Source organism: Lissotriton helveticus, chromosome 8, assembly GCF_964261635.1.
Source record: "Lissotriton helveticus chromosome 8, aLisHel1.1, whole genome shotgun sequence".
NCBI lineage: Eukaryota > Metazoa > Chordata > Amphibia > Caudata > Salamandridae > Lissotriton > Lissotriton helveticus.
The window spans coordinates 1,043,531,670-1,043,548,155 of NC_136069.1; positions in this window are offsets into that span (position 1 = coordinate 1,043,531,670).

The following is a 16,486-nucleotide window of genomic DNA, read 5'->3' on the forward strand; positions in this document are numbered from 1 at the left end:
CTCGTTCAGCCATCTTCGGTGTGTGGGACCTGTCTTCGATTTCCATCCCTTGTTCACTTCCCTTTTAGCTATAATCAGACCCATGTCTATAAATTTGCTTGACATCTTGTTCTTAGGCGTGTGAGGAAACCAATGTAGTATGCTGACAGCTAAATCATATTGCAAGTCCCTGTCAGTTCATTTAGCGTGTCACCAATCCCCCTCCAGTAATCCTGTAGGTGTGGACAGACTCTTAGCATGTGGGTCAGGTCCGCTCCTATTCTATTACATCTCGGACAAGCCGCCTCCGTCGCCCCGAAATATAGCCCTATCTTACTTGGAGTTAGGTAGGCCCTATGGAGGATATAAAAGTGGATCAGCTGGAAGCGTGCATTCCTTGTACTTTTCCTGGCCCTCGGTACCAATTGTGCCCACGTGGTATCAGGGATTTCGGTTTGTAAATCCAGCTCCCATTTGGCCTTCAGCACGGTCAAAGGCTGCAGAGTTTCGTTCAACATTCTCGAATAGAGGCAAGTCACCGCTTTATAGGTGCCTGCCGACATCATTGTGTATTGACATGCCAACGTCGTTGTCGGCTCCGCCAGACCTTCCTCCCAATGTGCCTGAATGGCTCGCACCACCGCCGCATGCAGCAGGTAGTCCCCCCGCGGGAGATCATGTCGCTCCTGGAGCGTTTGATACGGGGTCAACACTCCATCGTCATATAAGTCCCCCAGCATCAGTAGTCCCGCCTCCTCCCAATGCCGCAGGCGCGACCAATCTCCCCCATGTGGGAGCGCTGTTACCATGCCCAATGGGATCTCGGGCGCATATGAACGTGCGACCCCCGTTCGCCTTAGCGACCGATTCCAGCAAAGCCGGAAAGTTCTCTCCTCTGTGGACAGATCCCTAAGTGCCAGTTTCTGCTGTAGGGCGATGTAGGCCAGCACATGTCTGGGGGTGCCGCTGTCCCTCTCCTGTTCCGGGCCGCGGTACACTTTTGCAATCTCTTGCGTAAAGGCCTGCAGTTGAGCTGCCAAGTAGTAGAGCGAAAAATCTGGGACCGCCAGACCTCCCTCGTCCTTCGGGCGGATCAACGTGGCCAGCGCTATCCTGCGTCGACCCGTGCCCCACAAGAAAGACGTGATTGCCGTCTTCAACTGTCGGAATATCGCTCCAGGAATCCATATGGGCAGCGTTCGGAAATAGTACAGCAGTCGGGGTAAAGCTACCATCTTTAGGAGCGATATGCGCCCCGCCAGCAACAGTGGAAGGGTAGCCCAAAAGGACATATTGCCCCTTAGGGCACGGAGGCAGCGACCTCTGTTGCCCTCTAGCATGTCCGCGGGATCATGATGTATATGCACTCCCAAGTACTCTAAACAGCTAGGCTCCCATCTCAGCAGCGGGCGGGTGATCGGTTGCCCCTCGCCGCACCGCAGGGGGAACAGGCAGGTTTTGGCCCAGTTAACTCTCAAGACGGACAACTTGCCAAAGCGCGCGAGGAGCCTTTCCGCCCCGTCCACATCTTCCTCGGTATCCTCCAGAAAGAGGAGGTCGTCCGCATATAGCGAAATAAAGTGGCAGGTGCCACGGTAGTCCAGGCCCTTGTAATAGTCACCCCTCCTAGCCAGCGCCGCGAGAGGCTCCACTGCCAGTGCAAACAGCAGTGGGGACAATGCACATCCCTGTCTGGTTCCGCGGTGGATCTCGTACTGGCGTGACACTAGGGTGCCCACTCTCACCCGGGCTCTTGCCTCCGTGTACAACACTCTCGTCCATTGTATGTAGCCTTCGCCGATCCCGAATCGCCGCATCACCTTATACAAGTACTCCCACTCTAGGCTGTCAAAGGCCTTCTCTATGTCAACTGACAGCACCAGGGGCACTCTCGCTCCCTGCGGCGGGTCATGCACTAGCCTAATTAATCTTCGGATGTTGTGGGTTGTGCTGCGCGTGGGTATGAACCTAGATTGGTCCTTGTGGACCAGGTCTTGCATATGTCCCAGCAACCTGGTCGCTAACACTGTGCTCAAGATCTTGTAGTCCGTTGTCAGCATTGACAACGGTCGGTAGGACGCCAAGCTGATGCTCTCTCTCCGCGGTTTCAGTAGGGGGATCATTAAGGCCTCGCGCATAGAGTGCGGGAGCCGTCCCCTGTCCTTAGCTTCATTGTAGACTGTTTGGAGCCGTGGGGCCAACTGGTCCAAGAATCCCCCGTAGAACTCTATAGGCAGTCCGTCCATACCCGAAGTTTTATTGCGAGCCATGTGTTTCACCGCTCCCCTGATCTCCACCAGCTCTATTTGCCCACCCAAGGCGTCTGCCTGCTCCTGCTCTAAGTGTGGTAACTGCACTTCTTCTAAGAATGCCTCTATTTCCTCGCCCCGGTCGCCTAACGCACTCCTGTATAGCTTGTCATAGTAGGATCTAAAGCTATCTAGGATTCCTGATTGTGTATCCCTCGGGTGATCCCCCTCCTCCTTTATGGTCAGGATCGGGTGGCTGCGTCTGGCGGGATTGGCCAGCCAAGCCAACAGCGTTCCGGCCTTATCCCCCTCTGCATGTGTTTTCGTTAAATACGTTTTATAATCAAAGCTACGGAGGCGCTCAACCTCCACTGCCACCGCCTCCCACGCTGCGCAGACCTTCTCCCGAAGCTCAGGTCTATTGGTGCGCTCCAATTCAGCCTCTCTCAACTTGCGCTCAGCGCTATCCAAGTCGTCTATCAGTGTTCTGCGCACTCCCGCATATTTGCCTATGCAATGGCCCCTCACCACCACCTTAAATGCGTCCCACTCCATTGCTCTGGAGGTGGTGGATCGTTCGTTTTCTGCAAAATAGTGGTCAATCCTCTCTCTTAGAGCCTCGCGGAATGGTGGGTCATCTAATGTGTCCGGTCTCAACTGCCATGTAGGGACCTGAGATATTTCGTTCATCCAGTCAAGAGTCAAGAGTAGGGGATTATGATCAGATAGTGTGCGTCCCAGGTACTCGGTACGGGCTACGGAAGGGAGCACCACCGGTGAGCATAGAAATGCGTCCAGGCGGACATGTAGGTCATGTAATCTGGAGTGGAACGAGTAGTCCCGTTCCGTGGGGTGCTGTGTGCGCCAAGCATCGGCCAAACCCCATTTCTCTTGCCAGTCAGATCTGCACTTCGCTAGCCTATGCATCGGGGACGTGTGTAGTGGTGGGTGTGACCTATCCAGCTCGACATCTGCCACTGAGTTGAAGTCCCCCCCATCAAGATGGGACCTGCCAGGTAGCTCGCCAGTTCCCCAGAAAGCTTTGCAAAATATGCTGACTGGTCTATATTAGGTGCATAGACACTGCAGAGCACTATGTTCCGTCCCCTGAGTTTCCCCTCCACAGCCACAAATCTCCCCTCGGGGTCCACTACCTGCCTAATCACTTGAAAGGGGGTGCCTGCTCGCACCCAGATCAATGCCCCCCTAGCAAAGGCGGAGTACGTGGTATTAAAAAGGTGACCCCTCCATCTACGCTGCAGCGCTGTGCCCTCTGCCTTCGTTAAGTGTGTTTCCTGAAGTAGCGCAATGTGCACCCCCTGCGAACCAGATAAGCATGGATCTTATGCCTCCTCGTCATAGTGTGGAGCCCCCTGACATTCCAGGTCACACATTTTATCATCCCTGCATTAGCCATTGTCCCATAATGTTCGGTCCATCATTGTCCTGGGTCGTTCCCAGGTGCCCGTGGTGACACTCGTCCCGTTTCCTTCAGGAACTCGCCCTTTCCCCCCACCCTTCACTTTGCCTTGAGCCTCCCCAACTTCTCTAGCCCCCCCCAGAACAGGACCCAACTTCATGAAAGCTGCTCCCATCCAAACTGAGTTTGAGCAACGGCGCTCCTTAACCCGTCTAATCCGCAGTCTGCACCGTGGTGGCCTTATGGGCCCCAAGGAGCGTGACCCGGCTACAGGGATCTGAACTACAGTCCCATTCCCCCGCCCCACAATTCTCATAATAACTCACGATTGTTCATTCTAGTAGCTGCCTGCTCCGGTCATCGCCACATCCAGTCCCAATAGGTGAGGCCTCATGAGGGGGGCTTTGTTCGAATCTCAGCCCTCGATTATCTCCCCCGAAGTCTGCGGCGTGACCTCCGGCCCTTTCATGCCACCAAACTCCGACAGTTCTGTTTCTGAGCCCGTTGCTCGGTCCTCCGAGCCCGAGGCCTTCTCCGAGCGGGTCAAGAGTGGCCCCGATAAGGTTTTCACTGCCTGCAGTGCGGCCCTTCTCTCCTCTTCCGTCTGGGAGGTCGTTGGTTTCCTGGCCATTTGTCTGCGCCTTCGGAGCCTCTGTGATTTCCTCACTGGTTGTTGATGTCGCGCTTCCTCCGCTCTGAACCGGGCACCGTCCGTGCCCGCTTTGTAGGTGTCCCACCAGGCCCATGCCTCCGCTGAAGTAGGAAAAAACAGCGATTTCTCATCCACCACCACTCGTAGCCTGGCCGGAAAGAGGAGCGAATATTGTATGCCCTCTGTGCGTAGTTCCTTCTTAATGGACAGGAAGGAGGCACGTAGCCTCTGGGTCTCGAAGGTATAGTCCGGGAAGAGCGTTACTTTGCTGTTATCCACATGGAAGGGTCCTGCATCCCTCGCTCGCTGCAGCAGCCAGTCCCTGTCTTTATAGTGTAGTAGCTTGATCACCACTGGACGAGGCGGCAGGCCTGGGTTAGGTGGTCTGGCCGGCACACGATGCGCTCTTTCGAGTGTAAAGAAGGGCGACAGACCCTCAGGTGCCACTTCCATCCTCAGCCAGTTGGTCAAGTATTCCACCATGTCCGAGCCCTCTTTTTTCTCCGGCAGGCCCACTAGGCGTACATTGTTGCGCCTACTGCGGTTTTCGGCGTCCTCCGACCTTCTCTCCAGGGACTGTATGCGGTCCAGTGCTTCTGTCAGCCGATTCTCCACACATTTGTGTGCGGGCACCAGGTCCTTCAGTGTGTCCTCCGCAGTCTTGACCCTGTCCGAGAGTTTCCCATGGTCCGCACGCAGTAGACCCAGCCCCGTCGCCACTTGTACTATGTCCTGGTGCAAGGCGTCTTTTGTGGCAGCAATAGTCTCCAGGATACGATCCTGCATCTGCTGCAGGTCCGTCGGGGCCTGCGTCGCGTCATCAGGCATCTCCTGGGTGGAGCCCCCATCTCCCTTCACGCTCCTGGGTTTCCCCATCGTGCCTGCTGCTGTTGTCCCAGGTGCTGCAGGGTTCCTGCAATGACCGATGTGCGCTGCGTCGGGAGTACCAGCGCTCTGCCGGTGTTCGGCCGGGTAGGCTAGGCGGGTCGGCTACCCTTGTCTCACGTTCGCCAGAACGTGAGGGCCCTCCCGGGTTTCCACGCCCGGGATCCGTTATAACCGCTTCCAAACGAGGGGCAGCCCAGATTAAGCCCCCGCTCCAGCGCCTCCTTCGTCGGACCGTGGGTGATCTCTCGGGTCGGGCCCCGCACAATAGGTCCCGGAGAGGAGGAGGGGTCATCGTCTAGCCACCCCCCCCCGGGCCCTCCCAGTCGGCCGGCTAGGTATTAGTAGGGTCGGTGCGCTCCGCCCGTCCCGGAGGCACTGCCAGTAATGGGCCCTCTCCGGCGAAGGACAGAAGACTAAGCGGTCGTCTCGCCCCTCCAGGCCCCAAAGCCGGGCCTTCTCCTTGCGTGGCCCTGAGAAGTGCAAATGATCGTTGTACAAGGAGGGCGGCAGTTCAAGGTCAGTGCCCGCTCCAGCTCTCCTCACCTCCAGCCAGAGGCCTCCCCCAGAGTCGGGCTCCGCACCGCAGTCCAGCACTTACTCCGGATCTCCCGATCAGCTCATCGGGCACCGGCGGGGTCGGCGTCGGTCATCAGGAGGTTCCCCCTCATCGGGCAGGGTCTGGCCAGTACTCGCCACGCACCCCAGGGAGCGCGGGATGCAGCGGGTCCCCTGGCGCAGCGCAATGGGCGGCCTGGGCGTCTCACTCCACTAGGCCCCAACGCCGGGGCCTCCACTTGTGTGGCCCCCAAAAGCATAGATGGTCGTAGTACCAGGAGGGTGGCAGTCCAAGGCCAGCGCCCGCTCCAGCTCTCCTCACCTCTGGCCAGAGGCCGTCTCCAGAGTCGGGCTCCACGCCGCAGTCCAGCAATCCCTCCGGATCCCCCGACCAGCTCACCGGGCATCGGTGGGGCCGGCGTCGGCCACCCGGAGTCCCCCCCCCCCATCAGGCAGGGTCCGGCCAGAGTTCGCCACGCACCTCCTGGGAGCGCGGGAAGCAGCGGGTCCTCTGGCGCAGCTCAAAGGGCGATTTGGCCGTCCCACTCCTCTAGGCCTCAAAGCCGGGGCCTCTCCTTGCGCAGCTCCCAGAAGTCAAAAAGGCCGCTCCCCGGGCCGGCGCCACACCATGAGGCAGCTTCAGCGCTGTACCAGCTGCGTCCTTCCCCACAGGGTCCGCCACCGGAGGAGTCCCCAAGCAGGTCCCGGGCTCAAGTCTCTGCAGGCCGATCCCTCCGCGCCCCCCAACACCCTCGATAGAGGAGGCCTCAAAGACCGGGGTGTCCAGTGGCCGCCCCCCCCCCGGCAGGGGAGGAGCCGCGCAACCGAGGCGCCGATCGCGATCCCGGTTTCACCGGTGCAGGGGGTCACAGGACTCTCCAGCTGGGCATTCTCTGTCCCGATATCCCGGACTGTGGTCAGGGCTCCTCAGCAAGGCGATGGGTCGTCGCTGTCGGCTCACTCCCGATCAGCGCCTCGGGGAAGACGCCATTTTGCTCTTCGCTCTCTCGCCCCCTTCGTCGCCGATCCTCAGCTTCTACCGTGCATTCACGGGTACGTTGCCCCGACCGGAGCAGGCACCGGGGTCTAATCTGGGATCGCCCGGTTTTCACGGGGTTCCCAGGTATTGTGCAGGATTAAAAGGCCGGATTATCGGGCGGGGGTCAGGAGCCCCGTTAGGCTGCGACCATTCTCGCCGGCTGCAAGCCACGCCCCCCTTTATAATTTCCTTATTGCATCTCTACTCTAGATAGAAGGTATCCCTCACGATTTTTACATTACTGTGATGACATTACTTGTTGCCCACTTAAGGGTTAACCCTCGTTTGTTATTCAATATGCGGAGGCACAATCCCTCTCACGAAGCAAACTGTCCCACCGTTAGTCTACGTACCATTTGTATCGGGCGTCTAAATGCTTGTAATTAAATAGAGTTAGACAGGCTACCACGTGCAAATAACGATTCAAACTACATAAAAAATCGTTGGAGGGCGTCGATGGCGGTCGCAGCTTAGAGGAGCTCCCGCCGGCCCGATCATAATCTGCTCTTTTATCCTGGCCCCCGAGCCCGCTCATTGCCTTCCCTGTGTGGAGAGTGTTCCTGGCGGTGTCCGGATCCCTCCGGTGTGCCGACCCGTTCTCCTTGCCGTCCCGGTGACCCGGGATTGCCAGCGGCGTGGTGCGGCCTGGTGTACACGAGTGGAGCCGGGACCTCGAGTTTCAGGGTCGGACGCCGACGGCCGGTGGTCGGGCCGGTCGGGTGATCCCCCGCGCAGAGGCGGCACCGCCGGAGCTTGTGGACACTGCTGTGGGGCCCAGTGGAGCTGTCCCATATTTTGGGGTGACCCTGTGACGGCGGAGAGGCGCGGCGGCCTGTACAGACCCAGGGCAGCCGGGGACCTCGATTTTCGCGGCCCCGGGCCGGCCCAGACCCGGATGACGGTGGGTTGCTGAAGCCCACCCCTGATGTTGCTGGGGCGGTTGCCGCGCCCGACGACCACTGGGCACACACCTCAGGAGGAGCACGGAGGGGGTGGATTGTGGCAGGGGCCCGGCTGCCTGGAGGACTCGACTTTGCTCACGCAGTAAGCCCTGCGGCACACATCCCCTGGCCTGGCCCGAGGCCACTTGCAATCTGCGGCACGTCGGAGCAAGTTCCGGCTGGATCCTGCTTTGGGCACCTGGGGCATCCGAGTGCGACTGTGGCTGGCCTGGCCCTGGGGACACTGTGGCCTGGACTTTGGCGACCCCCGGCCGGGCTGTATCCTCACTGGCTTCTAGACGGAAGTGCAACCGGGGCACTGGAGGGTCGAGCGCCGCGTCCAATTTGGTGTGCTGGGACAGATTTCACGGTGCTGGCTGGTGAGGTGGACGGATGGTGCATCGACGACGCTGCATAGTGCTGTTCAGTGGGGCTCACGAACACGCCTGGAGGGACGAGCCTGCTGTCCGAGTGGTGCCTGGAAGTCTTCCACAGACGGTCCGCGACAAACTGTGAGTGCCCCCCCCCTCTCCTCCTCCTCCCTGGTGGACCTGCGTTAAGGCGCCGCGACAAGACGTGTGGCCTGAGGGGTGCTCAGGGCTATCCAGCTTGAAGACCAGAGTACCTACCCTGCATCGTTTACTGCTGTGGTCACGAGTGAGGGGTGGGGTGGCCAGGACGCCCCAGTGTCTTGAAACTGTACTTGAAACTATACTGGCTCGCAGATCCTGGGTGCGGTCCGAACAGAGACCTTGGAGGCCCTGAGCAGGTGACGGGGCTGTCCTATTTGCGTTCCCGCCGAGGCTGGCCGCCCGGAGTGTGGCTGCGGTACCCGTGATCTGGGGGTGCTTATTGGGGACGGAGTTCAGGCCCTGACGGTGTTTCCTTGGCCCACAGAGTGGACACTGCTGTTGAATTATTGTCGACGAGGGACCCACCGCAGTGGCTGAGAGGCCCTCTTCCCTACCACTAACCATGACGAGAGGTGGGGGCGGCACTGGTCCTGCCAAGCATGGGCCGATTGATACATTCACGGGACCCGGTGGGGGATCCGGAGCCTCCGGGGGTGGCCAGGGCACAGGTCCTGATAATGCGGCCCTAATGGCCGCCATTACGCAATCCAGGGACATGCTTGATGCCAAAATAGGCGCGGTTGGAGCCGATGTCATGCTGCTGCGTCAAGATCTCCGCAATGCTGTGGCCCGCATCACCGAAACCGAGACTCGGATTACCGGGGTGGAAGATGATGTGGTGGCCCTAAAGAAAAAGGTGGAGGACATGGCCAGGATTCAAAAGGGGCTGGCACTCCGGGTCGAAGATGCGGAAGGGAGGGCGCGAAGGAACAATCTGCGCTTTGTTGGATTTCCAGAGGATTGTGAGAAGGGGTCCATGGATGTGTTCTTGACGCACTGGTTGGAGAGTTGGCTTCCCCCGGACGTTCTATCACGCTGCTTTGTAGTGGAACGCGCCCATAGGGCCCTGGCGCAGAAACCGCCGGCGGGAGAGCGACCACGTCCAGTCATCGCCAAGATCCTCAACTTTCATGACCGGGACGTTATTCTTAGGGAAGCAAGAGCGAAGGAGGACTTGTCGTTCGAGGGTCACAGGATTATGATTTTCCCGGACTATACCAGGCTGGTGCAGCAGCAGCGCCGATCCTTCCAAGATGCGAAAGCCAAGTTACGTGGACTGAAAATTCAGTATTCGCTTTTGTACCCTGCTCGTCTGCGTGTTGTATTTCATTCCAAGACCCACTTCTTTGACACCCCGGAGGCGGTGTTTAACTGGACGGATGAGACAGTCAGGATCCGACCGAATGCCCAGCCGGGCCTGAACTCTGGAGCATCGCGTGGGTCATCGCCGGAGAGGGGCGAATCCTCCAGCAGGAGCAGGAGACGCGGGAAGTCTAGGTCGCGGCGCCGCTCCCAATCCGGGGGTGACCTGCTGGATGGTGCACAGTCGGACACTGCTCAGTCTGGGACTGGGACCTGAGGATCGTAGGGCCCCCTCTTGTCTCCTGAGCGTCATTCGAGTCTCGCCTTGGCTGGTGGCCATAGGGGTGACACTACTGCTTGATGGGCTGGCGCATAGTGTGGAGTGGTCTGGGCCGTGGCTAGACACACAGGGGGGGGGCGCGATGTTTGTAGTAGTTCTGTCCCGCTGCGCTTAAGCGGTGGGCCACATGTGAGTAATGGGGTTCGGGGTGCTGACCCATGGGCGGCCTATTCCTCCCGTGTTCGAGGGGGGCCCTAAGGGGAGGTACTGTTAGTTGGGGTGTGTGAGGGGATCCATTGGCCTGGGGGCTTTGGGCGCTCTGTTTTGGGCCCGGGGCTCTTTATGCCGCGACAGGTACTTCACTGTTTCATGAGGTATAGGGGTGGGGGAGGGGGGATAGGCGGGGGTTTGGTAGTTGGGGATGTTGTGCTGGGGAACGGGGTGGGGGGGGTGCAGGGTAGTTGGGTGGGGATGCACGTGATTTTTGCTGCTGTGATTTTTGTGCTGCAAGGTGCTTGGGCTAGGTCCGAGGGTTTCCAGATGCTCTCCCACCGGGACTATGGGTGATTCCCCGGAGACGGCGCCTGTTAGTGGCTCCATGAGGATTCTTAGTTGGAATGTCAGGGGAATGCTGGACAAAATTAAAAGGGGAGCAGTACTGCGCTGGGGTAAGAGGGACTCGGCGGATGTCATGTTGTTGCAGGAAACACATATGTTAGGGACGAAGGTACTGAGTCTACAACGTTTTGGTTATACCCAGGTGTTCCATGCAGGCTTTACCAGGGGGTCGAGAGGGGTGGCTGTCCTCATTCATCGACGCTTGTCTTATACTCACGAGCGCAGTTGGCTTGATCCCCAGGGTCGGTTTGTGTTTGTCAGGGGCATGATTGGTGTGGAACCTGTGGTGTTCGGCAGTGTGTATGCTCCCCCTCCCCTGCAGTGGTCTCTGGCGGAGCGCCTGTTTGAATTGTGGGCCGATATCCCGGACTGCCTGGCTGTAATAGGGGGTGACTGGAATGATGTGATGGATGTGAGTCTGGACAGGCAGAGAATGCAGGTGGCCGCGGGGGCGCCTACCCCTACGCGTCTGAGAGCGATGAGCGATGGGCTAGGTTGGGTGGATGCATGGCGACATCTACATGCCAGGACACGTGAATACACGTATGTATCGGCGGTGCATGGCTCCTTTTCCCGGTTGGACTGTGTGTTTGTACCCGGGGCCTTCCTCGATAGGGTGAAGCAGGCCGTGATCCAACCTCGAGGATTGTCGGACCATTCCCCAGTCGCAGTGCGGATTGCACTGTGTAAATCCCATCAGCCGTTCCGTTGGCGGATGTCTTCGTGGCATCTCCAACGGACGGAATATACGACCCACATGCGCGGTGCGATAGCCCGATATTGGCGGGAGAATTTGACCGAAGACATGGACAGCGTGACGGTCTGGGAGGCCATGAAACCCACGCTGCGGGGCGTGGACATCGCCTGGTGTGCTGCCGCCCGTCGGAAGCGTCAGGAGGCCACTGTAGCGGCTGCGGCTGCGGTGAGAGCTTTGGAGGGGCAGTGTAGTGGAGATGCAGGAGATGTGGCGCTCAGGCTACTTCTCCAGGCACAGCGATCCTATGCTTCGATCCTACTGGACGAGGCTCGGCAAGCCTGGCTGGCCACGTGGAGTAGGGTGTACCAGTGGGGCGACAAATCATGCACTATGCTCCACCGACTATGTCAGCAAACTCTACAGCCGATCTCTCTGCCGGGCCTTACCGACGGGGAGGGGATTGCCATGACGGACCCTGCTGCGCTTGCGACGAGTTTTGCCGACTATTATAGGGTACAATACGCTTCGCGTGATTGTCTCCCACCGGAGGCAATTGACAAATTCATAGCTGACCTTCCCCCCCGGGTGATATCGGATGAGGCCAAGACAGCTCTAGACCTTCCCCTGTCGGCGGAGGAACTGGGCGACGCGCTAGGACAACTTAACACGGGCAAGGCGCCTGGACCGAGTGGCTTTCCCAGTGAATTCTACAAGAAATTTCATTTGCAGCTGGGACCGCACTATCGGCTGGCTTTGGAGGCGGCGCGGGAAGGTGGTTGCTTGCCGGATGACTGGCGTCACGCTGAAATAGTGGTGTTCCTGAAACCGGGCAGGCCCCCTGACAGACACGAGTCGTATCGCCCGATTTCCCTTATTAATTTTGAGGCCAAATTGTTGGCTAAGGCGTTGGCAAATCGTCTTCTCCCGTATGTTGCAGAGCTGGTCCACCCGGATCAGGCGGGATTTATGCCGGGCAGAGCGACAAGGCACAATATCAGACGGGCACAGGTAGCGGTGGGTGCGATGGGGGCGACTGGGGAGCGGGCGGCGCTCCTACTGGCAGACATCGACAGAGCGTTTGATTCTGTCAGCTGGACGTACCTATTTGCTCTGTTACCACGCCTCAACTTAGGTCCGGTTTTTGTCTCTTATGTCAAACTGTTGTACACCGACGTCACGGCCTCGGTACGTGTCTCGGGCGCCATTTCGGAGAAATTCCCGATTGCTAGGGGGACCCGGCAGGGGTGCCCCCTGTCCCCGTATCTCTTTGCGCTAGTCATGGAGCCGCTGGCAGCCTGGGTGCGCATTGACGCGCAGCTTCGTGGCTTTGTATGGAGTGCGAGCCTCACGGACAGAATCGCACTGTATGCGGATGATGTTCTTTTCTTTTTGACAGACCTTGATCGTTCAGGCCCGCGTATATTGGAGATAATGCGCATTTTCGGGGACGTCTCGGGACTCTACCTTAACCCGCGTAAATCGACTCTCTGGATACTAGGGGGCCGGCGCGATGTGTCTCCTTGGGCAGTGGATCTACAGGTGGCGATCGGTGGCCTGAAATATCTCGGAGTCTTCCTGTCGGAGTCTGCTGATATTGCGTGGGAGCGTAATATACAACCGGTGTGGGACAGGGTTCAATCCGACGTCAAAACGTGGTCGCGCATGCCTCTGAATATCTATGGCAGATCTGCTATTTTTAAGATGGTGGCCCTCCCTAGACTGCTATACCAGCTACAAAACCATCCGTACAGAGTGGACCCGCAGTGGTTCCGGCGTGTAAACTCCTTGTTGGGCCGGTTTCTATGGGCTGGGGGTGCTTCTAGGGTGGCACTGCGGACCTGCTTTTTGTCCACATACTGTGGAGGTCTCGCGATGTCAGACATATTGTCCTACTATCAAGCCTCTCATTTGCTGGTCTTAAATGAGTGGTGGTACGGTGGCCGTGATCCGGCGTATGCCCTAGAACATTTTCTGATGGGAGGTGCCACGCTCCATACCCTCTTGTATTCGGCCAGGCGGCGGAAGTCGCTGCCGCATGCGACTCAAGTGGTCTTCCTGATATGGAGGCAGGCACTGCGTCGAATGGGCTGGTGGGGACGGCTGACGGCCGAAACTCCGCTGTGGAACAACGGGCAGCTCCCTGCACTGGCTTCCCTGCAGGGGTTTGGTGGCTGGGATTCCATAGGGATCTCGTCACTTGGTAATATACTTACCGGGACTACCCTTAAATCCTTTGAAGCGCTCAGCGCCGAATTTGCGATGCCTAAGACCCAGTTTTTTAAGTACCTACAGCTTCGTCATGCTCTGGCGCCGAGTCTGGTGGAGCTGGACCAGCTTCCAGACTTTAGCCCCGTGGAGGCTAAGCTTTTCATGGGAGACCTAGGGGATAAAAAAGTCTCGAAAATCTACCAAACACTGGTCACTCACTGCTCCTCTTCCCTGGTGTCGCTGAAGGCCTCTTGGGAGGTGGATGTTGGTCCGCTGGATGAGGATGACTGGAGAGAAGCGTTGGAATCCCCCCGGGGCACAGCTATAGCAGTGCAGCTGCGATTCATACAATATAAATATTTACATCGGGCCTATTACACTAGAGAGAGACTGTGGAGGGCGGGCCTGATTGCTTCCCCTGATTGCTTGCGCTGTGGGGCTGAGAGAGGCACATTGGTGCACACTGTGTGGTCGTGTGTGGGCCTGGTCCGGTTCTGGGGTGGAGTGTGGGACTGCCTGTCGGAGGTGCTGGGATGGGAGCTACCTCGTACACCTAGGTTGGGTCTTCTTCATATCCTGGATCAAGTGGGTGGTAACATCTATAAGCGCCATCTCCTTCTGTTAGGCCTTGTTGTGGCCAAGAGGGATCTGGCGAGGGCCTGGAAGAGTGACCGCGCCCCCCGCTTAACGCTTGGAAGGCGGGCTTAGACTTCCTCATGGGGCTGGAAAAGCCAGTGTTTGAAGCCAGGGGCTGCCCTCGGAAACATTACAGGATCTGGAAGCGGTGGGCGGACTACAGAGACCTGACATTGGATCCTCCCGCTGAAACGAATGATGATCTGTCCGATGATTGAGACCTCGGGGCCTGGAAAGTTCCAAGACACTTAGTATGTTTCCTCTTGTATACTGCGGCTGATTGTGATCACGTGCATCGGGTTGGGGTGGGATAAGGGGTGGGTAGTTGGGACTGTTGCAGTTGTGGGGGGGATAATGGGGCGGGTAGGGGTTAGTCATAGGTTTGAGCCATACGTATATTCTGCTGTAATTTGCATATTGACGTGCTCTCCTGCTCTTGGAGAGCTGTACACTTGATTGCTTGAACTTCTAATAAATACAGTTTTGAAAAAAAAAACTACATAAAAAATCATGTTTAAACTCACTCGCTGGCTGGCGGCTCCCCGCCTATCCACCTAGTCTGGGCTCTTCCACGGCTCGTAAACAACCCGGCCCGTGGTAAACGCCCTCTTTTAACCTTACGCGACCCAACGCGACCTGCATGCTTAGGAACCACGTGGTCTTGTCCGATCGCGTTTTTTGCAAATTTAAAGCCGAAGTAACTTTGTTCACTGGTGATTTAGCACTATAAATATCATTGCGTATTTACTGCAATGACATATTTTCTTCAGAGGGCACCTTTCATCATAAGGAGCTTTCTATTTAAAATGAAGACCCACTGCGTGTAAATGTATATGCACCCACAGTGGGACGCCACATTCACAGAAAGCTCCATTCTAAATTCCTGTATGAAATAAATAATCTGTAACAGATTTATTCTGACTGAGCAGCATGTATTCAAAATCAAATCACTGTATGTCTATGCCTCATCAATAGACGGAGATGTCACACTAAAATGAGTACTTTTAGCAGAAGAATAATTATATTTCTCATTAACTATTAGTTGTATGTCATTATATGTTCTCATATCCAAAAATAGAAACTACATGTATGTTACAGGGCTATGATGGATCGTCTGACTATGTTCTTGCATGGTAAAAAATGAAACATATGGTCACTCATATTCAACGTATCACTGTATTTTTACCATGTAATAGCCCCACCTCCATTAGTGATCAAACATTCCATTTACAACACTCAGAACATGAATGGGTCAGCGCCTCATCACAGACCCCGATGGAATATCATCGTTGGGTCCGTGACGGTGAGTTGCCAAACGATGTACCCATCTTTGTTCTTTTTCAAAAAATTGAACTTTCATTGCTCTGCTCAAGATGTTCTATTATGGTCCATTTTAAATCATTCGGACCATGCCCCCGTTCTAGAAAGTGTGCTGTCAATTTGGTTGTGTTCCTCTGGCACCTTACATTGCTTCGATGTTCTCCTATACGTAGTTTTATTTTTCGTGTGGTCATGCCCACGCATTTCAAATTGCATGGGCAGACTATCAAGTAAACCACGTTACTCGTATTGCAGTTAGTATGGCTCCTAAGGTGCCAGATTTTACCTTCTTCCAAGTCAAGGGTTTTGGTTGGCGCAGTCAAATGACACACACTACATCCACTGCATGGGTAATGACCCACTACTGGTGGCAAACCCCAGGTGGTGAGCACATTTGGATTCTGTATTGCGTTTCTGTTTCTGGGGCGGGTGTGGACTAGAGCGTCCTTCAAACTTCTCTCACGTCTGTAGGCAAACAGTGGCTTTTGCCACTCGAGGCCATTGCTGGTCAAAATCCTCCATTGCTTATTTATACTGCGATTTACTACATTTGAAATGTTGCTATATGTAGTTACGCAAGTCAACAGTGTTTCAGGTTCTTCTTCTCTTGTATTGTCTTCTAGAAGGGCTTCCCTGTTTTTTTGGGGGAAAACCTTTATTTGACATTTCAACCAGGTACAAACACGGGCCTACAACCCCCAGGGCCGGCCGCTAAGCAGTTGCAACACAATAAAACAATCAAAACCCAGACTCAGCATCCCGGGGAGCAGATTCGCCACGTCCAATATACGTACTGGTTGTAAACATATCAAGTTGGTAACAGGATAAAAAGGTTCCATTTTATAATATAAGATAGAAGGATCAGGTGCCATACAATATCTCAAGTTGCGAAAAAAAAGGGGGGGGAAATAGCATATGTCCACAGTTAAATCATCTTCGTGTAAGTCAGCGGCGTTAAAACATATTATTAATGGTAAGCGAGTGTACAAATACAGTTCACGCCAGCTGAATGCCCGCCCAGTAGCACTGAAACATCGCGAGAATTGAGGCACATATGAAACAGCAGAGATGGCCATAAAATTGAACCCATTACACTGACCCGGAAAGGAAGAAAAGAAAAGGGCAAAGAAAGAAAAGAAGAAAAAAGGCCATAGAAATAAAACGAAAACAAAACACCCATCCCCCAACCCCCCACCCTGCACCCCTGCAGATGACTACGGCCTACCCCCCAGCAGCGTGCCTGTCGCCCAAGAACTGAGACCCGAAATATAGAAAGACCCAGAGAAAGA